Genomic DNA, 27,536 nt, shown 5'->3' with positions numbered 1-27,536 from the left:
GTTATTTTATTATTGTATTATTCAAAATCTCAGTAGACTCAAAATCTATAAATTAAAGACAATATCTTACACTGAAGAGATCATAGATCTAGGATAAACTGAAGAATATTAATGTTGACCCCTTTGTAATCAAGATGCTCTCTTTGGTATTGTCTGTGTTAGCCCATAAGTTTGCAAAGGGAAGAAACTGAGACATAAGAGAAGGCAGTAAAGATGGTATATGATTAAATTCATCAGTTAAGGATTCAAGGTATGGGCCTAGTACTGGCCTCACTATCACTGAGTAGCTTATCTAGCACAACTTCATCTGTCTGAAGTTCTGTTTTATAAAATAATCTATAAAATGAAACAATTGGATCACATGATTTCCCAGGATTCTTCAAGTGTCAAGATGTAGCCTGTATGTATTTTTTCCCAAAGGAGGAAATTTTCCAGAGCATATGAACCAAATATTACCATACATTCCTCTAAAATTATCAACTTTACATATGGGTTTTATGGAATCAAGTTCTCTCCCCAACCCCAACCTCACCCCCATATATATACATATATATATATATATATATATATATATATATATATATGTATGTATGTATGTATACCAAGTTAAAAAATCAAAATTGAGTTTCTCATTGGTAATCACCATTTTCATTAAATTCACATGGAAATGTCCCATATAAAAGTTTAACTAGGGAAGGGAATAAACTTTTATATTGTACCCACTATTCATCAAACACTATGATAAGCATTTTTAAAAAAGATTTCATTTGATCCTTACAACAACAGTGAGGTAGGTGTCATTATCATTTCCATTTTATAGTTAAGGAAATGGAAAAAGAGTTAAGTGAAATGCCCAAGGTCACACAGCAATACCTTAAGTGGGGATCTGAAGTCAAATCTTACTGACCAATATCAGCTCCAATACACGCATTCAATTTTTCTGTGCAATTTGAAAGCATAAAAATTACACTGAGAAATTTATGGTCTTTCAGGAGCTAAAATTAGAAACTAACGAGGATTCTTCCCTGTAACCTTGATTTTTTTTATTTATATGAAATAAAGTGGGAAAGAGAAGGGAGAGAGGAAGAAAAATAACCTGACAGGATGCAGCAACTATCCACCTCTGCATAAAAATGGCAGCAGAAAACCACAGCTATGTTACCATCAAACAACAATACTTTGTGTTTTTGAAACTCCCCAGGATCAGAAACAGCCATGTAGCTTCAGACAGTCAAGCAATCAATCCTGCTTGTGCTCCAAAAGTCCTTTCCATTTTTTCTTATTTCATTACTGCTTGTTTATTAATTTTTTAGAATTTATCCAGGAGAGTCTTCCTCAGACAATGAGTCACACTAAGAATTTCCATTTTGCTTAGGAGGGATAGGGGTAATATAATTGTAATCATAATGTTTGTCCTTAATTTTTGTAGAAGACTGCAACATCAGGGAGATGATACCATGACAAACATGTAAACTGGAGTAGAATGGGGGGAGCTGTTACCAGCTCATTTTCTCCTCCAGAACCATCTGGGTCCAGTGGCCAGATATGAATCAGGAGGATTGGAGATGATCCTAGATGTGAGGCAATCAGGGTTAAATGACTCACCCAAGCTCACATAGCTAGTAAGAGTCAAGTGTCTGAGGATAAATTCGAACTCCTATTCTCCTGATTCCAAGGTCAGTGCTCCACCTGGTTGCCTTGGAATGGGGATTTCTGTTTTTTCAAGGGTAGACTGCTTTTTTTGGACCTTATAATTTGGTGGTATGGGCAGGAATAGGTTTGAGTGGTTTGAGTTGCTTTTTCACTTCTCAGTCAAAAATAAAATGTAGGGGGCAGTTGGGTGGTACAACACAGAGAGCACCAGCCCTGGAGTTGATATTTCTTCAGGAGAATATTATAGATTAGAATAAGCTGAGCTATGGGTTATGTCTCCTCTGCCCCTCCTCCCTTGACAAGCAACTTCTGGGATAGTGGTGATCTGGTTGCTTATCTACTAAGCCCAGACATCCATACCCATTCCTCAGGGCTGGAGGAGATACATGTCTCTGTTTGGATGATATGCTTTTCTTTAAATTAGCTTAAGCATTTACATTGTGAAGACCAAATTCTTAATTAATGAGGACTGGGGTGGGGATTGCATTAGGAACCACATATATTGTTCCTGTTCATGTCTTGTTACCTTTTATCCTCACATCTATATGGCTGAGTGGAGGTCTGCATCTCAAGAATCAAATAAAAAATTTTTCCTCTACATTCCTTGAGAAATCTCCGAAATTCATTTAAGTGGGTTCCATACAATTCATTTGGCACTTGCTAGCTATGTGATCCTGGGCAAGTCACCTAATTCCAATTGTCCCACTAAATAAATAAATAAATAAATGAAAAGGAAAAAGAAAGAAATTTTCTCCTAGATGAGCAAATGCAAGGCAAATGGCTGAACCTCAGAATTTGACCCTTTCCTTTCAGTGATAGTTACACAGTATCCTGGACATAAGCCACTCAATTAAAGTCAAAGTTCAGTCACTTTAGAGACCTCAAAGAGTAAGGCTAGGGAACATTTAACCTGCTCTTAAACTCAGACAAGTGAATTTATTTTTAGTTCTACAAGTGCTTCATGCTTCATTTTCCAAACAAAAGAATTTTTGGATGTAGATGTCTGGATAAAGATCAAGTAAGAAAACCATCGACCCTGAAGGACATAATGGGAAGTGAAAGGAAGATGTAAAACCCTTGGAAAGGGTCAGTGGAAAAGCACATTTAGAATCTCTTGCTTCATTTCTTAGATGCAAGTCACTCTCCCATATCTGGTACACCTGGAAGGTTGGCAGGGTGGCTATGTGGTGTGATCCCTCACTATTACAAATCTGTTGTGTGATCCCAGAATCCAAACTCCCAAACTGAATATAATCACTCTACAATGTAATCCCAGGAACCAAATGCCACAGATGTAATCACTGCCTCTAGTAATCCTGAAAGTCAAACATCCACCCTGAAGCAAGCCAGCTCTCAAAGCGATCGAATGGCATTAGAGATGAATGTCTCAAGTTGTTATAGCAACTGATACAAAGTGCTGTCCAGCTGTTTTCAGTCTCCTTTCCCAACATCAGAGGCCACTCGCTTGGGCTTCACCATAAAAATACCTCCTTGCTCATAAAAAGGCATTCTCTGAGTAACTCAACAGATTGTTCATCTCTTCATGCCTGTGGCCTGCCCCACATCTGAGCTGAACTCACAGAGGAGCATTCTGGGAGAATCCTGCCAACCTTTATATTAAATTCCCCAAACTCCCTGGAAGAAAAGCAGGCTACTTTAGAAATACTGAAAAGAATGCTGCCTTTGGGATAATGTTTGCCATTTTAAATGATCACGCTCTATTGCACCAATTAATAGCTTTTATTCATTATTTCTCTGACTATGGCTATTGGTTCAAAAATCTTGAGTAGAATGAATTTGACTCAATTCAACAAGCACTTATTAAGTTCCTACCTACAGTGTGAAAGGCAATGTACTAAGGTTCTGGGATTGCAAATTAAAAATAATGTCCCTTTCCTCAAGGAGTTTATATTTTTATATACTTTGAAAGTATATTCAAAAGGAATTGAAACTTCTTTGTCATAAGTGGGTAGTGAATAGAGAGCTGCACTTGGGAATCAAGAAGACTGGTTTGAATCCTTCAGATAGTTAACAACTGTGTGATTCTGAGTAACTGCTGATTCTCTTTGAGCCTCAGTTTCCTGAAGTGAAATAAGAATAATCATAGTACCTACCTCTCAGGTTGCTGTGAGAGTATATGACACAACTGTGTAGGGATTTGCATTATCAATAAATCAGTAAATCAATAAATAAAAAAATTCAATATAATTTAATTTAATTTTTTCCAATTATCTGCTAAAATAGTTTTCAACATTCATCTTTTTGTAAGCTTTTGAGTTCCACATTTTTTTACCTCCCTCCTTTCCCTTCTCTCCTCTCCCTTCCCTTGAGCAGCAAACAAATATAGATGAACAAGTATCTCTAAAGCATCTAACATGGGCTGGGCAGTTTTAAATACTGGTTTTTAATGAGAAAAGCAAAACAATTCCCCCTCTCGAGGTGGTTATATCCTGCCAAATTAGTGAATACAGTGAAGAAATTAAAAATGTTGCTACCAAAATTATTGCCATTGTCAACCACACTACATTCAATTCAGTAAACATTAATTGAGCACCTACTATGTATATAATATTATGGTTTGAATTTAGGATGTAAAGATGAAATAAAACTCTCTTCTCAAGAGGCATTTATGCTCTAGAAGGGTAACGAAGTAGAAATTTACACTATTACAAATTAGAAAATGATTAAGTCAAAGTTCCCTGAAAGAGATTAAAAGGGAGAGATCAATCATAGATTGAGAGTTGAAATGGAACTTGGAAATTGTCTGGCCCCTGGCCTTCCTTTTACAGATAAGGAAATGGAGGGTCTTAGCTCAAGTTCAAACATAGACAGAGGCAAGATTTGAAGTCAGTCCCTTTGATTCCAAATCTTAAGCTCTTTATTCTGCAGTTTAGGCATATGTATATGTACCTGTATTATAGTAACACACACACATTGGGGCAGTTAGGTTACCCAGTGGATAGAGTGCTGGGTCTGGGGTGAAAAAAAGATCTGAACACAAATCCAGCCTCAGACATTACTAGCTGTACATCCCAGGGCAGTTATTTAACTCTGCCTCAGTTTCCTCATCTGTAAAATAAGCTGGAGGAGGAGATAGCAAATTGCTCCATTATTTCTTCCAAGAAAACTCCCAATGGGGTCACAAAGAATCAGAGGCAATTGAAAAACAACTGAACAATAACACATATACAGAGTGTAGTATGTAAAAATATATATAATGTATAACATTTATAGAGAGAGATAAATGCATTTATTTATATGTAGATTTAGATGTATGTGTAGTTTATATTTATATGGCACACAATCATTAACCTGGATTATGTATCTTGATAAAATTAAAGATATGTATTCTATGCATACTATATTAATCATTCCAATGTTTCTCCAATCTTCAGGTTTATAGCTCTCAGTCTTTTTGCAATGTATATTTTTGTTGTGATGCTCACTGACCTGATTTTATAGACTTAGAGATGAAGAGACACCTAGGAGATCTTATAATCTGATGCCCTGTTTTGACAGATGAAAAAAACTGAGGCCCAGAATGTCTAAATGAGCTGCCCAAGGTAATATGAGTGGTAAATGGCAGAGATGAGTTTTGAACCCACATCCCTTGACTCTAAATTCTTTAACAGTTTGTGTCTGAGTATCATCTCATTGCTGAAAAGAGCAGCCAAATTTTTGAGATCCCAGCTCCATATAGACATTCCTAAATGGATAATTAAGCATTATGCTCAGTCTATGAAGTTTAAAAGAGACAAGTCTTTTGATTTAATGAGATCATAGTCATTTACCTCAAAATTGTAATTTCTGAGGCATTTTAAATAAATATACTTTAGGGTTAAAGAGTGCTTTTTCTCACAACAATCCTGAGAGGAAGTTTAAGGCAATTGTAATCATCTCCATTTTACAGATGGAAAAGAATGAATCTCAGAGAAGTTAAGTGAGTATTAAGGTCACACAGCTATTAAATACAGAAGCTGGTATTTGAACTCAGGTCTTTTGAGTTGTAATCCATCATTCTTTCCACTGCTGAGGATAAAAGAACTAACTATCTTAAAATAAGCATATCTGAAAAAATACAGGATGTATGGATGCAGTAAATACAGATGGCATTTAAATTAATGTTAATAAGTACCCACAGTATGCCGGCTCGGCATAATTCTGAACTTCATAACAGAATTATTTTAGTCTACAGTTGTGGTGACATGAAACTTATCATTCAGATTTATTCATATAGTAGCACACTTTTTTTTGAGACTACACATCATTTTAAAGGTTAGTTTATATACAACATTTAAAAATGTTTTTATATCATGTTTTAAAAATATGAACAATTTAAAGTGGATTCCTTTTTTGGGAAGATAGTTTAATATTCAGATAGAAAGAGGAGGGGAAGATGGGAACATTCTGCTAGAGGCAGCCCAGTGGGGGAAAAATATTCTTACTCCTCCTTTGTTTTGTGCTTCCCATCCCCTTCTCCCTCAAATCCCTGGCTTAGAAGGCTGATGCTACTATCCTGCATCTTAAGAAACACAGTTGACGAGACAGTTTTGTGAACTCTTAAGTAGGATAAAAGTGGGAATCAGTGCCAAGGTCCAGTTCTGGAACTCACGACTATCTCAGGACCTTAGCTTCTCTGGAAGCTGGTCTTTCCTTATCTGTGAGAGAGACAATATGGCAGAGCATAGCCCTAGCTTTGGAGTCACAACATACAGGTTCATCTCCCACCTCTGAAGTTTCCTATTTGTGTGACCATTTACCCTCCCTAGGCCTCAGTTTCCTTATCTGCAAAATCTTCCTGCCTCGGATTTATGATCCTCTGACTCAATGGAAAAGGTTGGAGGGGGTGCAAATTAAGCTTGTGCTTATTCCTCAGTACCATGTATAGACCACCACTTTTTTCTTTAGGGATTGTTTAAAGTCTTCATCAACACTCTACACTGCCTAGAATATGATAGGAATTTAAAGGCTTATCAAATTTAAAAATAGTTAGCATTTATAGAGGCCATCAAGGTGGATAGAGCAGGGCCTGGAGTCTGGAAGACTTATGTTCAAATCTGACCTCAGACACTTAGGAGCTATATGACCCTGGGCAAGTTGCTTAACTTTTTTGCCTTATTCCATTCGCAAAGGAAATGACAAACCACTCCAATATCTTTGCCAAGAAAACCCCTTGGACAGGAGTGGTGTGCTATGGTCCACAGTGGTCACAAAGAATCAGACATGAGGAACAATAACAGCATTTATATGACTCTTTAAGATCTGTAAAGTGCTTTACATAAATTATTTCACTTGATACTGAAAATCCAGTGAGGTAAGTTTTATTATTATGATTATTATTACCATATGAGAAATGAGGAAACTGAGACTGAGAGAGATTTAAGGAACTGTCTAAGGTTACATAGAATGTGTGTAAGGGTTTGACCTCAAGCCTGCCTAACTCCAAGGGCTGAAGTGAATGACACTATTCTTAAAATCATTGTGGTTGTCTACTCTCCTCTATTACCAAAGTTCTCCCTCCTAGGTGATTTTAATACCTCGATCACATTTTTCCTCCCTACCACATCTGCCATCATCATCCTTAATTAATTTATAGTGAAGATCCATTATACCCCAATGGAAATCAAATTCCCTCAATCTCTTTAAGCAGATTTCTACTTTCCCCATCTCAACATGGCAAAAACTCTATTTTCAATTACTTTAATTCTTTTGTTTCTAGAATTCAAGTTTTCTTCATAAAGGCAACTAGGTGACACAGTGGAATCAGAATGATCAGAGTTCAAGTCCAATCTCAGATGTGTGATCCTGGGCAAGTCACTCAACCCTATCTGCCTCAGTTTACTCATCTTTAAAATGGATAAAATAATATTACCTCCCAAGATTGTGAGAGTTTAGGTATGAAGCACTTAGCTCAGACTGGCAAGTCCTAAGTTACATATAAATGTTAGTCATTATTATTATTGTTAGTATCCTGACCTTCACAGAAGACTCCAACTGTCAAATACTCCAAATGTCTGCTTTTTTTTTTGAATTTTTCTTCTTTGATGTATATTAAGACAATGTGAAGGAAGAATATGGAACCATGTATACCTGCTCCATTGGAGAATTAAGTTGTTCAACTTGGTCTTCTAAGAAATATGCCATCAAATAATAAGATTTGGTTCTGGAAGGGAAGACTTCATTCTCAAGTACAATACATACAATCCCGGCAGTCAAGGTGGTGCCTCAGGATATGATATGTAAACAAATAATCTTCCTCCCCTAAGGCATGGATAATTGAGGGAATGATAAAAACTGCCCCTCTCTGCAGCAAACAAATAATATTTGAGTAAAATAATTGTATAGATTAATTAATAGATTTTTCTGGTCCAATATATACATCTCTCTGTACATGTCCACTCATTCCATGTGCATTTGCTAATTGCCTTCTAAGTACATGGCATGGGTAGGTGTTGCTCATATATGACTGCTCACACAATGCACTTCAGGTCCCAATGGACTCTCCTAACTGATTATTTCAGTCTTCCTTTTCTATAAGCTCTTTTAAGTTGCTTCCAATGTTCACTAAAGACCATTGCAGAGAGAAGTTTAATTCCTCCCAGGTATGGCAGTATCTGGGAGGGGCTTGAGGGGCCCACAGATGGGAAAGGGTGACACTTTGGAAGCTTGAGAGAATTCAAGCCAAATACTGAGAGTGTGGGGGCAAATGGGTCATCTGCCTACTCGAAAAATCATTAAAAGCACAAATAGGCAAAGGATGATGAATGCAAGTCATTGACTGCAGACTTAGAATTGTTTGTCAAAATGAGGTTATTGATTAAACATGTTTGGCTGTCTGATCTTTCTAGATTACAACAGAATAGGAGCAGGAGGCAGAGGCTTTTGGAGGCAGACACACTCAGAAGGTGAGACGTGACAAGAGGAAAGAGACAGGAACACTTTGGAAAGTCCATGCCCCTCACCCACATTCACAACCTTGAACCAAATTCCCCACCTCACCATGCTCCCTGGAAACCCATTCACATCTTGTTTATCCTACCTCCACAATCTTTCTCTCTCACATCCATCCCTGTTTCCACCATTTATAGAACATATATTGTTGTTTCCTTCTCCTGACTCCAGGAATGGTGGAAATCCTGGAATGATTTGCTCTTTCCTTCTCCAGCTCAATTTACAGATGAGGAAACTGAGGCAAACAGGATTAAACGATTCGCCCATGATTACACAGTTAGTATGTCTGAGATTGGACTTGAATTTAGGTTTTCCTGATTCCAGATCTGATACTCTGCCCCAATAAAGCCTTAACATAATTCAAGTTTTCATCAATTACTTTTTCCTAATTCATTTTCTTTCTTCTAGTTTCTCATCTTTCCAATCCATGCAGATACAAAACTGACAATTAAATACAAAACAAAAAACAAAAACCCCAAAAGCAAACAACCCCCCCAAAAAAAACCTGGGTCTGATCTAGTTAACTCAAAAATCTTCCAAGGTTCCCTATTGCCTCAAGGATAAAGTATAAACTCCTCACCTTGGCAGTAACTTCAATTCAGCAAGCATTTCAGTCCCTCTAAAATCTGCTTCCTGCCTACCATTTCAGGATGATTTCAAATTAAGCATTGTCATGTGCTCTCCTTTCCACACAAACTAACTTGCTAGTTGTTCCCAATATTTCTTTCCCTTATGTGTCCCTTTATACAGACAGTTTCTGAGGTATGGAGTGTACTAACTGCTTACCTCTTTGTCTTAAGATTCCCAACCTCTTTCTTAAGAGCCCCCCCAATTCAGGTGCCATCTCCAATGTGAGTTCTTTCCTAAATTTTGTGCCCTTTATTTGTATGTATCAATGTATCTATGTATCTGCCTATCTATCTCTTTATCATCTCTCTCTCTCTCTCTCTCTCTCTCTCTCTCAATATATATATGTATATATATATATATCATAGAGCTATATCTGTGTCATATATATATATATCTTTATATCTATATCTATAGCTATAACTATAGCTATCATCTATCTAATATCTCTCTATCTCCTCATTGCCCCATCTCTCTATCTCCAGACCTTATCCTGCATCTATAAATCTATAGTCACATGACTACCCCCTTTCCTTTCCTACACCCTCCCTCCCCCATAAAGTGTAACCTCCCTGAGAATGGGGACCTGGGTCACTCTCACCTTAACTGTCCAGAGCTCAACACATGGCAACTGAACCCATTCTTGTTGAGTTAAACTGAAACAAATATTCTCTGTCCACTTCCAACATCACTTAAAGATATCCCTGTAGGTTACAACCCAATAACTGATTTTCATAGTAATGACTCTGAGTCATTAGGAAAAGGTTAACAGAGGACTTTCTGCTTTGTCTGACAAAGTGCTGCTTTGATGAATAATAGTATTAATAAGAAGAGGATGAAAGAAGAGAAGAGGAGGAGGAGACATTATGCTAGGTGCTGAGGATACAAATACATCACTGTGACCTAGCCCAACAAGTGTTAGCATTTTATTTGACATCTCTATTTAGAGGATCCACATATGTTAGAGATTCAAATTAACTAGGACCAGGGAGGCAGAGACTGACTTACTGTATGTTTGTGAGGGAGAGTGGGTTAAGAGAGGGGTCTAGAACCTCAAAACTAAAGGGAAGAGAAGCAAAAGCGACTTTACAAAGTCAATCTCACTGGAAATAATTGGACTATTATAAATATACTCATTGCCTTGAAATACGTTGAGATCATACTGATCATCAGAGAAACAACCCAAGCCAACGTTACAAATACTATGGGAGCTGTTATTGATGTTTTTCAGGTGCAGGTATTACATCTTGTTTCTTTTTTGCAGAAGAAGACTGATGGGCACGTTTATAGGAAAGGACTTCCTGCCCCCTTGCATTGCTGTTCATAATTGATTGATGCTCTCTTCTGGGAGGTTGAGAGTTCTGCATTTATCTCTTCACTCTGAGGGCCTAATGGACGTCAGAAAGAGTTGAGAATAATGGACCCAGATCTCCAAGTGACATCAATAGCTTAGCTGGAAAAAATGAGAGGATCTAATGCAGAAGCCGATCAACTCTGTCATATGTAGAAAGAGTCAAGTGTTGATGACAGATTAGTTGTAACCAGGGACTTTATTTAGAGCTTTTTTTTTTTTTTTACAAAAAATACTAGTTGCTGGATTTTATAACTCATAGTGTAACTAGACGGAGTAATGGTCAAAAGATTCCATTCCTGGCTTTACCACTTAGTAGTCTGATGAACCCTCAGCAAATCTCTTAACCTCAGTTTAATCATCTGTGTAAAATGTGACTAGTAAAGCCTACTTTGCATGCCTTATTGGCATGCAGGGAGTGGGTTGGTAAATGTTTAACAACTACCTTTCAAAAAATGTACCCACAATATACTTTTAAGTTCCATCTATATTATTAGAATTTTTCTCCATTCTTCATATTTAGATAATGAATCAAAATCGCTTGATTTGCAGCATTTGTTGATTTCTAAGATGTAAGTGATCACATTAAAAATTTAACAATCAGTTCTCCCAACCTGGGTTGAGCTGGCCCCAGTTTACACTTGTTGTAAGATACAAATGAGATTGTGGCTATACCAATGCTTTGTAATTGCATATACACCAGAATTATAAAATGGGCAAGTGGAATGAGGCCTGAATTCTAATCAGGAGTAACCACATTACTAAGCCCACACAAAAGGCCTTTGTTGTCATCGTTTTATATTGCCATTTATATGTTGTCATCTCATTTTATAAAGAAAGAGACTGAGCCCCAGAGGGGCTAAGTGACTTGTCCAAATCAAACTGAGACTGTAAGATCATAGGAACATAAGAATTGCTGATTTTCTCTTTAATTATTAAAACCTCCAATGTGCCAGTTGCTATCCCACGAATTGAGAATACAAATACATCCATGGATCCTCTCTCTTACAGTGTTATCAGTAGCTATAAGGAAGGGTGAGGTTGGCACTTTTAGTGACAATTTCAAACATTAGAACTGTGCCTTAAATCGGTTGATTTTCATTAATAAGCTATCTGTTATCCACAAATTTATCCAAACTGAATTTCAGAGCCTGTACCACTTCTTATGGTAGCATTCCATAAGGTTATTATGCACTAGGGAGGACTTCTTTTGTTTCTCTTCTAAATTACTCTCTTTCAAAGGAGTTGAACTTTACTGAGGTTTAGTGAATTCACTTTATTATCTCAACAGTGTTGTACACTTTGACATCTTAGTCTGTTAATAAGGATTAAAAAATCCTAATCTAGGGGCAGCTAGGTGGTGCAGTGGATAGAGCACTGGCCCTGGAGTCAGGAGTACCTGAGTTCAAATCCGACCTCAGACATTTAATAATTACCTAGCTGTGTGGCCCTAGGCAAGTCATTAACCCCAATTGCTCTGCAAAAACCTAAAAAAAATCCTAATCTGTTTAGCCTGATCTTACATGGGATGGCCTTTAGAGAAGATGCAAGTCATAGAATGCTGTAATCAGAATCAGAAGGACAAGTCAACATCGCACTTCAGACACTTAACTAACTTTTGCAACCCTGGACAAATCACTTCATTTCCCCATTTGTAAGATGAGGATAATAGTATTACTCTCTTTGGAGAGTTATGATCAAAATCAAAGTTGATAGCATATATAAAACACTTTTCAAACCCTTAAAAGTACAATCAGATGGCAAGCTATTACTATCGATTATCATTATTAGTAATAATAATTATTCACCCCATCCCTTTGATCATTTTAATTACTAATTGTAGTCATTTTTCTGTAGTTCTTAAGGGTCAGTGACCAGAAATGTTCAGAACAGTGGCTTCAATATGATGACTGTTAATGACACAGGAAGCAGTGAAGTCGAGTGTTAGAAGGACCTCTCTGAAGAATCACTATCATTTATTACAGAACTGTAATAGATAATCAAGAGCACGCCATTCTATGTAGCTTGTATTATTTTTCCACAAATATAACTGATAGGTGATATCTTTGAAATTCATTAAGACTTTTTTAAATCACAAATTCCTTTGAGTAAAGAAGCAATTTCTGATATTCTTATCAGTCTTAACTTCACTCCAGGGACATATAGAGGCCTTCAGGTTACAGCATTACCCTAAAGATTTGGAAATTCTCCAGGGAAATCAAATTTGAAATTGCTAGAGACAACCCTTTTCCAATTATATCTGCATTAATGGTAGTAGCAGATATCAATGTCTGGGTTTTATTCATGTATATCATGGATCCCATGCTATTTCTTAAAGTCCAAGAACTCATTTTCTCACTCTAGTATCATCTAAGAATTCCTAGACTTTAGGAGGCTCGGGCATGTGGCTCCATTTTTTCCTGTGGACATCTAATTGATAAAAACATGTGTCTGAGGGTACTTACAAATGACCCATACCAAGAATGCCATTAATTTCTCCAACAATAAAGTTCTATGGATGCAATCACCTTTCCCTTCACTCTAGGGTCTTTCTACCTCTCAAAAAAGACCTTCTCTATCTTATAAACTATCTTATTTAAATCTCTCTGAATTTCTGGGACTCAACTCTACCAAAGTCCTTGTCAATCAATCATCTTCAAATGTTCACTCATTCTAAATGAGTACAAAAGGGGTACCCTGGTACCCATACCCTGGAAACCCTTTAGTCTTCTCAACTAGCTGGTAATGGCAATGTCTGCATCTTTATTTCCTTGGAGAAAAATAATCCAAGTCTCCCAAACAAAGGGCCCCCAGTAACGACATTAAATTGATCAATTTTCCCTTAATCAAGATCAATTATAAGTAATTCTCAAATGCTTTTTTTTGATGACAAATATTCTTATTGCCCCTAGCTACCTTACTTTGCAGGCATCCTTATTTCCTTGGGCTCAGACATGCTTTCCCATTTTGAAAACCTCATTGCTTCACAGAGGCTCTTGGACAGGCAGGTTTTTCTTTGGAAGTCCTGATCTTTTCAATCTGGGGCTAACAATAGGGCACCTTGAACTAAGTCTTGCTTTCTGGGAATAATGAACTTTCTTAACTCCTCTTTTTGACTTCTCTCTTACTGTTCCCAGCCTGGAGATCATTCTGGTTTCTAAAATTGAATATCTGGGTGATGGATCTGTTAGAGATGCTTTTGCTCTTTAACCAGAATGTGTATTGAATAAGTCATTCTAATGGCCCATTAGCCCTGGGCATTTTCATGCCTTCCAAGAGAAGCTATTCTCAAGAGTCATTTTAATTTCCATTTACATTAAAGGCAAATTCAGAGTCACCACTGCAATGACATACTTTTAGAATGTTCATTTTTGTGCTTTTTAGTATGGATGGAAATTTAAATTATAGAATGTCCTTCCTTAAAAAATGGAATCTTTTAGTAAAAACATCAGGTTTTATGGGTGATGTTAGGGACAGATATGCAAAAGTGGAGACAATGATAAAGAAAGTACTAGTTTTTAAAAAAAACTAGAGGAGAGGTGAAAAGAAATAAGGAGAAGCTGTTTGCTGCTTGGGCTAGATGGGAGGTTGTGCATAGGCAGAGAGAAAGAGAATTATTCAACTCCATTTTCATTCTTATTTTCTTCCACAAGGATAATGATCTTTAGATAGAAAAGGTTAGAATCTCAAGTTACAAAGGAATTGAAACCCAAGATAAAGAGAGTTTAAGTGAGCACTTTAAGTGAGTTATGGTCAATCATCTCTCCTAAAGAAATTGCATGCAGGTTTCTATTGCTAAAGTACAGCCAGTGAACTATGAGTAACTGTGAAGATTGGGAGAAGTATCCCATCAATGAGGAGAGGGAACACCGTGGGTCTTCAAAAGAGGGAAACTCTTTGAGAGCAGATTGTCTCACCTTTGTATTTCTATCTGCAATGCTCAAAATTGTGCCTCATATATGTCTTTAATAATTGATTAAATATTTATTGAACAGGCTATAGACTGATGAGTTTGACATTTACATTAATATATGGAGTTAAGTATTAAATGAATGGTTTGTGAGCCCTAGCACTTAAAAACACAGTGGTCATCATTACCAGGATCATTTACAAGTCATACCAGATTAGCTGATCTTTAAGGTTCAAATTGATTTAAATCAATCATCCCATAAATCTAATTTCCTTTATTGATGCCATCACTGCTTACTCAATTCACCCTAAAGTCGAGGATTTATATTTTCTTTTTCATTTTATAAATTTATGTATTTTTGAATTTTATAATTTATCTCCAAATCATACTTCCCTCACACAGAAGGCAGTCTGTTAGTCTTTACACAGTTTCTATGCTATACATTGATCTAAATTGAATGTAAACACATTTCTTACCTGTTAAAACAATATTCCATTATATTCATATTTAGCCATTCCATAATAGCTATGTAAACAAGGTAGTTCAACTTTTATTTTAAGGATTTATATTTTAAAATTATCATCTAAATAACTTTTTTTTAAAAAAATAGGGTTACTGGTTGGCCTCATCTCTTTAATGGAGTATTGTACCTAAATCATTTTGCAACATTAAAATATACTTTATATATTATTATATATGCATGTATATATATATACATGTCAGCCTTTCCCAGTCTGCCAGATGCTAACACTTTACCTAGCAAAGTTCATCCTATACCTACCTTGGATATATTGATGATGATTATCCTTCATTATTGAAGACCATGACATCAGGGAGGTGATGCCATGACAAGAACTTGAATTGGTTTTGAGGGAGGGGGAGCTGTGTAAAGTCACCAGCATCACTTTCTCCTCCAGAGCCATCTGGGGCTATTGGCCAGATATGAATCAGAATAACTGGAGGGGGACCTCAATTTGAGGCAATCAGGGTTAAATGACTTGCCCAAAGCCACGCAGCTATTAAGTGTCAAATGTCTGAGGACAGATTTGAACTCAGGTCTTCCTGAATCCAGGGTCAGGGCTCTATCCATTGCCCTGTATCTCATATAAAACTTCATATACATGTGATCTCCACCATTGTAATGTAAGGTCCTAAAAAGAGTTTTCAGTTAATCAGTTTTCTTTTCCTATTTTTTAGAAAGATTTTATTTATTTTGAGTTTTACAATTTTTCCCCTATTCTTGCTTCCCTCCCCTACCACCCCCCCCCAAAAGGTAGTCTATTAGTCTTTTCATTGTTTTCATGCTATACATTGATCTAAGGTGAATGTGATGAGAGAGAAATCATATGCTTAAGGAAGAAAAATAGAGTGTAAGAGAGAGCAAAATTACGTAAAAAGTGGGTTTTTTTAAAAATTGAAGTAAAAGTCTTTGGTCTTGGTTCAAACTCAACAGTTCTTTCGTGCTCTGGATACAGATGCTATTCTCCATCGCAGATTGCCCAAAATTGTCCCTGGTTGTTGCACTGATGGAATGAGCAAGTTCTTCAAATTTGATCATCACTCCCATGTTGCTGTTAGGGTGTTACAATGTTTTGTCTAGTCTGCTTACCTTGCTCAGCATCAGTTCATGCAAATCCTTCCTGGCTTCCCTGAATTCCCATCCCTCCTGGTTTCTAATAGAACAACAGTGTTCCATGACATAGTTTGTTAAGCCATGCCCCAGTTAAAGGACATTCACTTAAATTCCAATTCTTTGCCAACACAGAGATGCTATGAATATTTTTGTACAAGTGATATTTTTACCCTTTTTCATAATCTCTTCAGGGTATAGACCCAGCAGTGGTATCGCTGGATCAAAGGGTATGCATATTTTTGTTGCCCTTTGAGCATAATTCCAAATTGCTCTCCAGAAAGGTTGAATGAGTTCACAGCTCCACCAACAATGCATTAGTGTCCCAGATTTCCCTCATAGCTTCCAGCATTGATCATTGTCCTTTCTGATCATATTGGGCAGTCTGAGATGTGTGAGGTGGTACCTCAGAGATGTGTTAATTTGCATTTCTCTAATAAGTAATGATTTAGAGCAATTTTTCACATGATTATGGATTGTGTTGATTTTCTCATCTGTAAATTGCATTTGCACATCCTTTGACCATTTGACAAATTGAAAATTTGACTCAGTTTTAGAAAGGAGTCATTTCTCAGAAATACTATTTGTAAAAATTGTTTCCCAATTTACGACATTTCCTTTGATCTTGGTTACAGTGGTTTTGTCTGTGCAAAAGCTTTTTAATTTAATGTAATCAAAATTGTCTAATTTGTTTTTAATGATGTTCTCCATCTCTCTTCCTTGGTCATAAATTGATTCCCTTTCCATAGATCTGACAGGTAAACTACTCTTTGATCTTCTAGTTTGCTTATAATATTGCTTTTATATCTAAATCCTGTATCCATTTTGAGCTTATCTTGGTGTAGGGTGTGAGGTGTTGATCTAATTGAAATTTCTTCCAAATCAACATCTAATTTTTTCCAACAGTTTTTATTGAAGAGAGAGTTTTTATCCCAATAGCTGGACTCTGGGTTTATCAAATAGCAGATTAGTATAATAAATTCCTGCTATTGCACCTAGTCTATTCTACCAATCCATCACTCTATTTCTTAGCCAATGCCAGACAGTTTTGATGACTGATACTTTATAATATGATTTTAGATCTGGTAAGACTAAGCCTCCTTCTTTTGCACTTTTTGTGGTTGAATCCCTGGAAATTCTTGACTTTATATTTCTCCATATGAATTTAGTTACAATTTTTTCTAACTCAAAAGTAATTTTTTGGAATTTTGATTGGCAGGGCACTAAGGAAGTAGTTTTAGTAGAATTGTCATTTTAATTATATTAGCTCAACCTATTCACGAGCAGTTGATGTTTGACCAGTTATTTAAATATGATTTTATTTATGTGAGAAACTTTTGAGTCTGCCTTGGAAGGTTAGACTCCCTGGTATTTTATATTGTCTGAGCTTACTTTGAATGGAATTTCTCTTTCTAGCTCTTTCTGCTGTATCTTTCTAGTCATATATAGATATGTTGAGGATTTATGAGAGTTTATTTTAATGTCCTGTGACTTTGCTAAAGTTTTAATTATTTCTAGTAGTTTATAGATGATTTTTTGAGATTATCTAGGTATACCATCATGTCATTTGCAAAGAGTAAGAGTTTTGTCTCTTTCTTCCCTTCCATTTCCTTCACTTTCTTTTTCTTCTCCTATTGCTGAAGCAAACATTTCTATTACAATATTGAATAGTAGTGGTGATAATGGGCATCCTCATTTCACTCCTGATCTTATTAGGAATGCCTCAAGTGTATCCCCATTGCATATAATGCTTGGTGATGGTTTCAGATTGATACTGCTTATTATCCTAAGGAACAATCAATTTATTCCTACTCTCTCTAGTGTTTTTAGTAGGAATGAGTGCTGTGTTTTGTCAAAAGCTTTTTCAGCATCTATTGCTATAATCATATGATTTCTGCCAGGTTTATTATTGATATAATTAAGTATACTAACAGTTTTCCTAATATTGAACCAACCCTGCATTCCTGGGATAAATCCTACTTGGTCATAATGTATTATCCTAGTGATAACTGGTTATAATCATTTTGCTAAGATATTTTATTTAAGATTTTTGCATCTATATTCATCATGGAAATGGGTCTATAATATTCTTTCTCTGTTTTAACTCTTCCTGGTTTAGGTATCAGCACCATATTGATGTCATAGAAAGAGTTAGGCAAAGTTCCATCTTCACCTATTTTTCCAAAGAGTTTATACAGAATTGGAACCAATTGTTCCTTAAATGTTGTATATAATTCACTTGTGAATCCATCTGACCCTGGACACTTTTTCTTAAGGAGTTCAATAAGGGCTTGTTGAATTCTTTTTCTGAGATAGGGTTATTTAAGGTTTTTAATTTCCTCTTCATTTAATATGGGCAACTTACATTTTTGTAAATATTTGTCCACTTAGATTATCAAATGTATTAGCATAAAATTGGGCAAAATAATTCTGAATTATTACTTTAATTTCCTCTTCATTGGTGGTGAGTTCACCTTTTTCATTTATGATACTAGCAATTTGGTTTGCTTCTTTTTTATTCAAATTGACCAAAAGTTCATCAATTTTATTGGTTTTTTTCTTAAAACCAATTCTTGGTTTTATTTATTAGTTCAATAGTTTTCTTGCTTTTCATTTTATTAATTTCCCCTTTAATTTTTAGAATTTCTAATTTGTTATTTAATTGGGGGTTTTAAATGTGTTCTTTCTCTAATTTTAGGGGTACATTTAGTTCATTGATTTCCTCTTTGAAAGTGTTTTTTAAGGTTTTTGTAAGGCAAATGGGGTTAAGTGGCTTGCCCAAGGCCATACAGCTAGGTAATTATTAAGTGTCTGAGATTGGATTTGAACTCAGGTACTCCTGACTCCAGGGCTGGTGCTCTATCCACTGAGCAACCTAGCCGCCCCCATTTAAGTGTTTAAAGATATAATATATCCCCTGACAGCTGCCTTGAGTGTATCCCATAGGTTTTGGCATGTTTTTTCATTATTATCATTAACTAGGATGAAATAATTAAATCTTTGTAAAATTTGTTACTTGAGCCACTCATTCTTTAAAATGAAATTATTTAGTTTCCAATTAGTTATGGGTCTATATCTCCCTGGTCCAGTATTGCATATGATTTTTATTGCATTATGATCTGAGAAAGATGTATTCAATATTTCTGCCTTTCTGCAATTGATCATTAGGTTTTTATGTCCTGTACATGGTCAATTTTTGTGTAAGTGCCATGTACTATAGAAAACAAAGTATATTCCTTTCTATCCCCATTAAATTTCCTCCATAAGGCTATAATATCTAGGTTTTCTAACAATCTATTTACCTCCTTAACTTCCTTCTTGTTTATTTTATCATTAGATTTATTTATCTAAATCCGAGAGCCGGAGATTGAGGTCTCCCACTAATAGCGTTTTGATATCTATGTCTTCCTGTAGTTCTTTCAACTTTTCCTATAAGAATTTGGATGCCATAACCATTGGGTACATACATACTGAGTATTGAAATTACTTTTTGTCTGTGGTACCTTTTAGGAGCATATAGTTTCCTTCCTTATCTCTTTTAACAGTATATATTTTTGCAGCTGCTTTGTCTGAGATAAGAATTGCTACCCCTGCTTTTTCACTTCAGGTGAAGCAAAATATATTTTTCCTTCAACCTTTTACCTTTACTCTATATTTATCTCTCTGCTTCAAATGAGTCTCTTGTAAGCAGCATATTGTAGAATTCTGGTTTTTAATCCACTCTGCTATTTGCTTATATTTTTAAGGGAGAGTTCATCCCATTCACATTCAAATTTATAATTGCTAGCTCTTTATTGTCCTCCATGCTATCTTCCCTCTGTTTGTATATTTCCCCTTTTTCCCCTTTCCCCATATTTCCCTGTATTTTGTTTCTGAATACCGCTACTGTCAGTGTGTTTGCCCTCCTATATCTACCCCTCCCCTTTCTGTCCCCTTTCCCTTTTCCCCTTATTCTTTCCCTTTCTTCTGTTAGTTCCCCTTTTTCTCCCCCCTCCCCATGATGCCCCTCCCATTTTCCCCTTTTAATACTTGGAAGAGAAGATAAATTTCTTAACTGAATGTTTGTGTAAGTTAACTTTAAGCCAAGTCTGATGATATGAACATTCAGGTGGTTCTCACCTCTCTTCTTCCTTTCCATTATAATAGGTCTTTTTTTCCTCTTGATGTTATAAGATTTACCCCATTCAATCTCCTTCATCCTCCCATCTCCTTGCTGTCCCTTTTAAAGGAAGTATTGTTTTTAAATCATTCTGAGTCACAGAAAAGTCATGAGTGTCCATCATTTCTGGCTAAGTATATATTCTAATACAGTTACAATTCTCAAGAGTTATGAGAATCTTTCTCCCAGGTGGGGATATAGCCAGTTTCATCTTATTAGACAACAGTTTTTTTTCCTTTAAACCCCCCCTTCTTTTTATTTTTTCATGTGTTTCTTGAACCTCCTGTTTGATGCTCAAATTTTCATCAGGAAATGTTGGAAGTCTCCCATTTCATTAAGTGTCCATCTTTTCTCTTGAAAGAGAATGCTCAGTTTTGCTGGAGAGTGGATTCTTGGCTGAATTCCAAGCTCCCCTGTTTTTGTAATATCTCATTTGAGGCCCTTTGATTCCTTAATCTTGATGCAGCCAGGTCCTATGTAATCCTTACTGTGGCTCCTTGGTATTTAAATTGTTTCTTTCTGGCTACTTGCAGGATTTTTTCTTTTATCTGATAGTTCTGGAGTTTGACCACAACATTCCTTGGTGTTTTCATTTTAGGATCTCTTTCAGAAGGGAATCAATGTATTCTTTCAATAACTATTTTGCCCATCAGGGCTGTTTTCTATCACTAAATCCTGTAGTAATAATAAGTCAAGGCTTTTTTCTCTTCAATGTTTTCAGGAAGGCCTACAATTCTCAGGTTATCCTTCTTGATCTATTCTCAAGGTCAGTGGTTTTGCTGACGAGGTATATCATATTTTCTTCTATTTTTTTGATATTTTGGCTTTGTTTAACAAAATCTTGTTGTCTCGTGAAGTAATTAGTTTCTACCAATTCCATTCCATTTTTTTTAGAGAAGAATTTTCTTCATTTATGTTTTTGAAACACCTTTTCCAGTTGGTCAATTCTATTTTTGAAGGAGTTTTCCATTTGCCCAAGTGTAGTTTCGAGAGAATTATTTTCTTTTTTGCATTTTTCCCAACTGTGGATCTGAGAGAATTATTCTCATTTTGGATTTGTCCAATTGTATTTTTCCAAGGATTTGTTTGCTTCTTGAGAGATATTAATTTTCTCTTGCAACATGGTGATTTTCTCTTGAGTTTCTTTTACCAATTTTTCCAATTGATTTTTAAACCCCTTCTTGATTTCTTCAAGGAAGTCTTTATGGCCTGGAAAACAATTCATACTCTCCTCAGAAGTGCTATCTCTCTCTCTGTGTGTTAGAATCTATTTCTTCTAATTATTTCTCCATGGGCCCCCCTTTACTCTGGCCTTTCTTCATCTTCCTAGGATCTTGTGAGGGCCTGCCTCTCAGAGGTTTGCTTTTGAAAACCCTAGAGGCTTTATTCACTTAAATGAGTAATTCTAAGGGTCTTCCAGTAGGGAGGCTGTTTGCTTTCTCTGGATTGTTTGAGGCCCTCAGCAGCAGGGTCTGAGTTGACCTGGAACAATGTGCTGAGCCCTGGGGGAGGGAGTTAATCCCCCTTTCAGCTGAGTGAATTCTGCTGCTGCCCACACCTGAGCCTGGGGGCCTGGGGGGGCTGTTTATTGTTTGTTCTGGGAAGAGGGCTCTGCTGAAAGTATGGCGCTCAGGTACCTTGCTCAGCTGGTCATTTTGCAGTTCCTTGTGTTGGAATTCACCCAATGACTGGGGCTCACCAGAGTTGTTCTCCCCACCCCCCCACCAAAGATTCTGCTGCTAAAGTTAGTTCTTGGACCTGCCAATCACTCAGAGGCTTTGGCCTCTGTGGCTGAGGCTGGTCCTTTGGCTTCCCCGGCTGCTGTCCCTGCACTGGCCCTCTCATCTCCTCTACAGGTTCACCCATGGTCCCCTGAGACAGCCCTTGTTGATAGGTATTCTCCTAGATTCTCTTCCTGGGTTTCGTTGATCAAATTTCTGTTAAGAGGTTTCTTTCTTGTTATTTTTGAGGGAAACTAGGAACACTTAGAACAGAGCCTGTCTTCTCTCTGCCATCTTGGCTGGATGTCTCCAACATCTGTTTTCCATTGTTCCATTGTATTGCTAGTACAATTTCTGGTAGATATTAAGTGATAAATAAATGCTTATTGAATGATTAATTAGGAGGTAATTTTTAGAGAACTACTTGAGAGAGGCTGAGTTGTCCACAATCACAAATATATGGAAGCAAGATTGGAATTCACTTTTCCTTAATTCAAAATGGAGTTTGCTAATTCTTGCATGATGATATCAGTTTACCTTTCTACTGGAAAATATCAATCAGAAAAACATATAGGTACAATATACCTGGATATTCAGCATTAATAATTATAACTCAATTTTAAATGATACCTTTCTCAACAGAAGTATGTGAAATATGCAGTAAAAATATTATTATCCTCATTTTACAGAAGAGTAAACTAAGGCTAATTGACTTTCTTAGAGACAGAGAGAATGAGTATCATAAAAAACATATGAATTTGTGAATCCTGATTTCAGATCCAGTATATTTCCCAACTATATAGTACACTACCTTTCATGAAATATTTGATAGAGTCTTTCATGTTACATTTACTGAGAAAATAAATTTAGCCCAAATAATAGTGCAATTATGTGAATTTGAAGCTGGCTGAATACATGGAACTAAAGAATGTTGAAAATGAATCAATGTCAACCTAAAGAAAGGTTTCTTTCTAGGGGCACATTGTCAGAATCCATCCTTGACCATATTCTGGTCAATATTCCCATCAATGATTTAATGGCATGCTCATTAACACCTGCCAATGTCACAAAGCTTAAAGGGAGGACTATTATTTTAGTTGACAATAGGTATCACCAAAGTTTGAGAAAGGCTGAAATTGGAATTGAGAAAGCTAAAATTGAGCAAAGATAAATTTAGTCTTGTACTTAGGTTAGAGGAAAAACTTATTGGTGTATGAAGCCTAGATCTAAGTTTATATGGAAAAAAATCTAGGACTTTTATTTAACTGTAAGCCCCCCAAAGAGACACAAATGTGACTTTTGTTGCCAAAAAATCTAGGCTGCTTTAAGAGAAACATGGGATGCAGAGGAATGAAGATGTCAAGTTGCTTCTGTAATCTACACTGATCTGACCAGATCCAGAGTATTGGGTTTACTTCTGGGCATCTTGTTTTTTGAGAGGAAGTGACAATCCTAATTTTGTCTTATCTGAAGAGGATTACTAGGATGTTGACTATGGATGAAACTATTCCATAAAAATACTGATTAATGGACTTATTCACCTAGAGATTTAGGATGGATCTGATCACCTTCTTCAACCATGGAATGACTGTTACATTGAATAATGACATGGATCCATAAGTCATCAGGTGAGAGGTTATCTGGTAATAGTCAGAGAAAGAAGAATCACGTATTGGAATTGGCTTCATGATACAGTAAATCAAGTTCTATACCTATAGTCAAGAAGACTTGAGTTCAAACTTACCCTAGATAACTTATTGTGTGGCTCTGAGCAAGTGACTTAACCTTCCTCAGCTTCAGTTTTCTCATCTGTAAAATGGGGATAATAATAGAATGGACCTCACAGGGTTTTTGAAGAATCAAATGAAATAACATATGTAAAGTGCTTTGCAAACCTTAAAGTGTTATTATTATTATTATTATTATTATTATTATTATTATTATTATTATTATTATTATGGCTTTTTTGCAAGGCAGTGGGATTAAGTGACTTGTCTAAGGTCATACAGCTAGGTATTTTTTAAGTGTCTGAGGTTGAATTTGAACTCAGGTCCTCCTGACTCTAGGGCCAGTGCACTAGCCACTGCATCACTTAGTTGCTTCCTCCTCATTATTATCATTATTATTATTATTATTATTATTATTATTTATTATCAATTTGATGACTGTGTGTCTCTGCAATATGTTAGGTATGGGGGATTGAGTGAGGGGCTAGGTAGATACTGAGGCTACGGCTGACCTCAAAAACAATAGAAAATTTACTTTTTTCTTGAAACAACATAGATAAATGGAGGGGGTGGAGTAGTACTATGTTTAAGAAGATACATTGGGCTTAGGATAGTTAAGAATCAAAAAAGGGAAAATATGGTGAAGAAATTTAGATAGGGATAAAAAAAGGTGATACCTCATGTGCCTATTGCTACTGTAGTAATCCTGCTAACCTCCTGGACAGATGGAGAAATGGGATGACAAGTTTGGGAAACAGTACATTGTTTGGTTCAGAAGTACCATGTTGAAGACATGGGGTTCTTCAATCATCTGCTAGACCTCTGTCTTTTTTGTTTGTTTGTTTGTTTTGTTTTGCAAGGCAATGGGGTAAAGTGACTTGCCCAAGGTCACATAGCTAGGTAATTATTAAATGTCTAAGGCCAAATTTGAACTCAGGTTGTCCTGACTCTAGGGCTGGTGCTCTATCTACTGCACCACCTGGATGCCTCTAGGCCTCTGTCTTTATCAAAATTAGACTAACTAAAATATATTCATGACTGGCTTCAGTGTTTGTTTTATGGTTTAAAAGATTAAAGATGTTCTAAGAGGAATTATTTTTCAGAACCTAATCCTAAGCAAAAAGGAAGAAAATAATGTCATTAGATATAACAGGAATGCTATAAGGAAATTACTACTCTGATATAGTTGATGAATAAGAAGGTGGAGGAGGAGGAGGAGGGAAGAGGAGGAGGAAGAAGAAGAAAGAAAGAAAGAAAGAAAGAAAGAAAGAAAGAAAGAAAGAAGAAGAAGAAGAAGAAGAAGAAGAAGAAGAAAAGAACTGGTCATAGACTGATGGGCATGGGAGAGTTTGATAAGACAGATTTCAAAGAGTTTAAGAAAAAATACTAAATTTCTAATAGCTCAACATCAGTCCATGAAGAACAGGAAACTCTCAAAAATGAAATTTTAATGACAAGAGTAGAAATAATTCTTAGAATAAGATATAGGGAAGTGCTCTAAAAAGAATTGTAACCATACATTAATGGAATCATCAACCAATTCTGACTTTTAGCAAGCCCTGCATAAAATATAGGATCAAGGAAATTTAACTGAGGCTAAACACAGAAGCATGGTATTAGAACCACAAAATAGAATAATGACCTGGGTTCATTTTTTTTCTTTTAAAAAATGAGACGTAGGGAGCAAGAAAAGAATCAAAAAATAAGGATAAAGTCATTGCCCAGGGTGAATGGGATGACAACAGTAAATGAGCATGGGAAGGCTGAACCACTCAAATCTTATTTTATGGAAATTTGTCATCCTGTTACTCCATTCTTCTGGGAGGTCAGTAGCATTCATGGTCCTCTTTGAGAACAAAGAACAAGCAACAGAGAAGCAGCTGCAACAACAGTATATTATGGTATGAAATAAGCATATTAGATATCTCTTCCTTTGTTCTCTTCATATTTTTCCCTTGAATTTCTTAGCTAGCCTCACACAAATATCACTTCTTGATAGAAAAGTAACTTTTTTATCTCCTCAAGAAAAATAATCCAAGAGATGTGGAAAGAGAGAACAAAAGAAGTTAACTGGGAATTGAAATCAAAGAGAAGTGAAGAGTTGAAGCTGTTCTAAATGAGTTCAAGTCACCAAGTCTAGATAGTTACATCCTAGGATAATGATAGAGCTAGAAGCTATGATTACTAAGACATGATAGTGATCTTTGAAATGGCAGAGCATCTAGGAGAGGTGACTCTTCTCTGGAGCAAAGTAAATGTCCAAATTTTTAAAAGAGAGCAAAACCTGCAAATTACTGGCTTCTATTCCTGGAAGGATTCTAGAATGAATTATTAAAGGACTGATTTATCAACATTCAAAATTTTTAGTTATTACTGATAATAAAAATAATAACATCAGGAATTGGTCATTGCATATTAGCTGATAATGTTATATTAGAGGAATGTGGCATACAAAATAACTTTATTTTAATGTAGCATATTGTCATGAGAAAGATTATACTGGTGGTGCTGTTCAGTGAATTCAGAAATAACTGAATGAATGGAACTGAAGATTAATAATTAATAGATGGGTATCAACTTAGAAGAAGGTCTTGAGTATAGTTTAAAAGTACTATACTGTCCATTTAAAATCAAACTAGAGAAACTTGGCAACTGTAATATGTCTTTATGAGAAAATATTAATGTGTCAACAACAAAAACAGAAATTAGCAATTAAAAAGAAATATTGGATTGCAAGAATTTGTCACTTTTCTCAGTTGTGAGAAGCCCACCTAAGTGCTCCCATCTGAATCACAGAATGTTAGAGTTGTATTATCTTAGGGACCATTTAAACTCCTTTGTCCCCCTACCCAAGTGTTAAGGTTGCCTTTTTTCCTTATGTTATAGTCTATTCATTTTAACCATTATTAACTATCACTATATGCTTCCTTTTAAGAAAGAAAAACATTTAAGCAAAACTACTGACACAGTAGCTATGTGGGGGCACTGTCCCATTTCATGATCTCTATCTCTGTAAGGAGAAGATAAGAGGCATATTTTAAAATTATTTTTCCAGGACTGAGACTGTTCAGTCCTATTTGTCAGAGTTTTACTGCTTTTTTATGTTGGTTTACATTACTGTAGTTATTATGTTCTTTTGGTTCTGCTTTCTTTGCTTACATCATTCTCATGTACTTCAAATTTTCTCATATTCATAAATTTATGAAATAGCAATATTCCATCATATTAATGTTTGCCTATATCCCAATCAAGGTGCACCCGTTTCATTTGCATTTTTTTGTTTTTTGAATAAGCATTTATTTAGTCTACTATTTCTACTATTGGTTCTGTGGATACAAAGAGAAAAATAAATAATCCATGAACTCAATATGTTTTATGGAGAGGAAATAACATACATTATTACACATAAGTATTTATGAAATAAATGCAGAGTGTTTTTAAAGCTGGGAAACTAGCAGTTAGGAGGATTAGAGAAAGACTCATGTAGAGGTGCTATCTGAGCTAAACTTTGAAGAGAGCAGAGCATTCTAAGAATTGGAGGCATTTTTTTTTAATACCCAAGCCCTTTCTTTTTACCACTAAAGTTTTAGAGATATACACTCCATAGTGGTATCTTAGTTTCAAATAGTTTTCCAAAACAGGAAGACCAATTTCAGTTGCAACAACATCAAACCCCACCTTTAACTGGAGAGGAAATTGAAGCATAGGGAGAAGAAAATTCGTCTAAAGCTGCATAGGTAGGAAATTAGACTTTCAGGATCACAGACATAAAGCTAGAAGGGACTTAATAAATTATCTGTCTCAGGG

At 35.9% G+C, this 27,536-nt stretch overlaps 1 protein-coding gene and 1 long non-coding RNA gene across 3 annotated transcripts in view; one reads left to right on the top strand and one right to left on the bottom strand.

Annotated features, from left to right (window-relative positions):
• The window catches only part of HPSE2 (heparanase 2 (inactive)), a 740,263-nt gene that overhangs the window by 258,830 nt on the left and 453,897 nt on the right, over window positions 1-27,536 (bottom strand). The window lies entirely within an intron of this gene.
• The window catches only part of LOC141521064 (uncharacterized), a 174,735-nt gene that overhangs the window by 24,153 nt on the left and 123,046 nt on the right, over window positions 1-27,536 (top strand). Inside the window, exons 4-5 of one of the 2 annotated variants that reach the window (XR_012477839.1) lie at window positions 8,502-8,558; window positions 10,496-11,059. The exons of the other annotated variant lie outside the window; for it this stretch is intronic. This is a non-coding gene — a long non-coding RNA (uncharacterized LOC141521064). Of the gene's footprint in view, window positions 1-8,501; window positions 8,559-10,495; window positions 11,060-27,536 lie in introns of those variants that run through there. 2 annotated transcript variants of the gene reach the window in all.

This window comes from Macrotis lagotis, chromosome 4 (genome assembly GCF_037893015.1).
Source record: "Macrotis lagotis isolate mMagLag1 chromosome 4, bilby.v1.9.chrom.fasta, whole genome shotgun sequence".
Lineage (NCBI taxonomy): Eukaryota > Metazoa > Chordata > Mammalia > Peramelemorphia > Peramelidae > Macrotis > Macrotis lagotis.
This window is presented reverse-complemented; position numbering and strand designations above follow the sequence as displayed.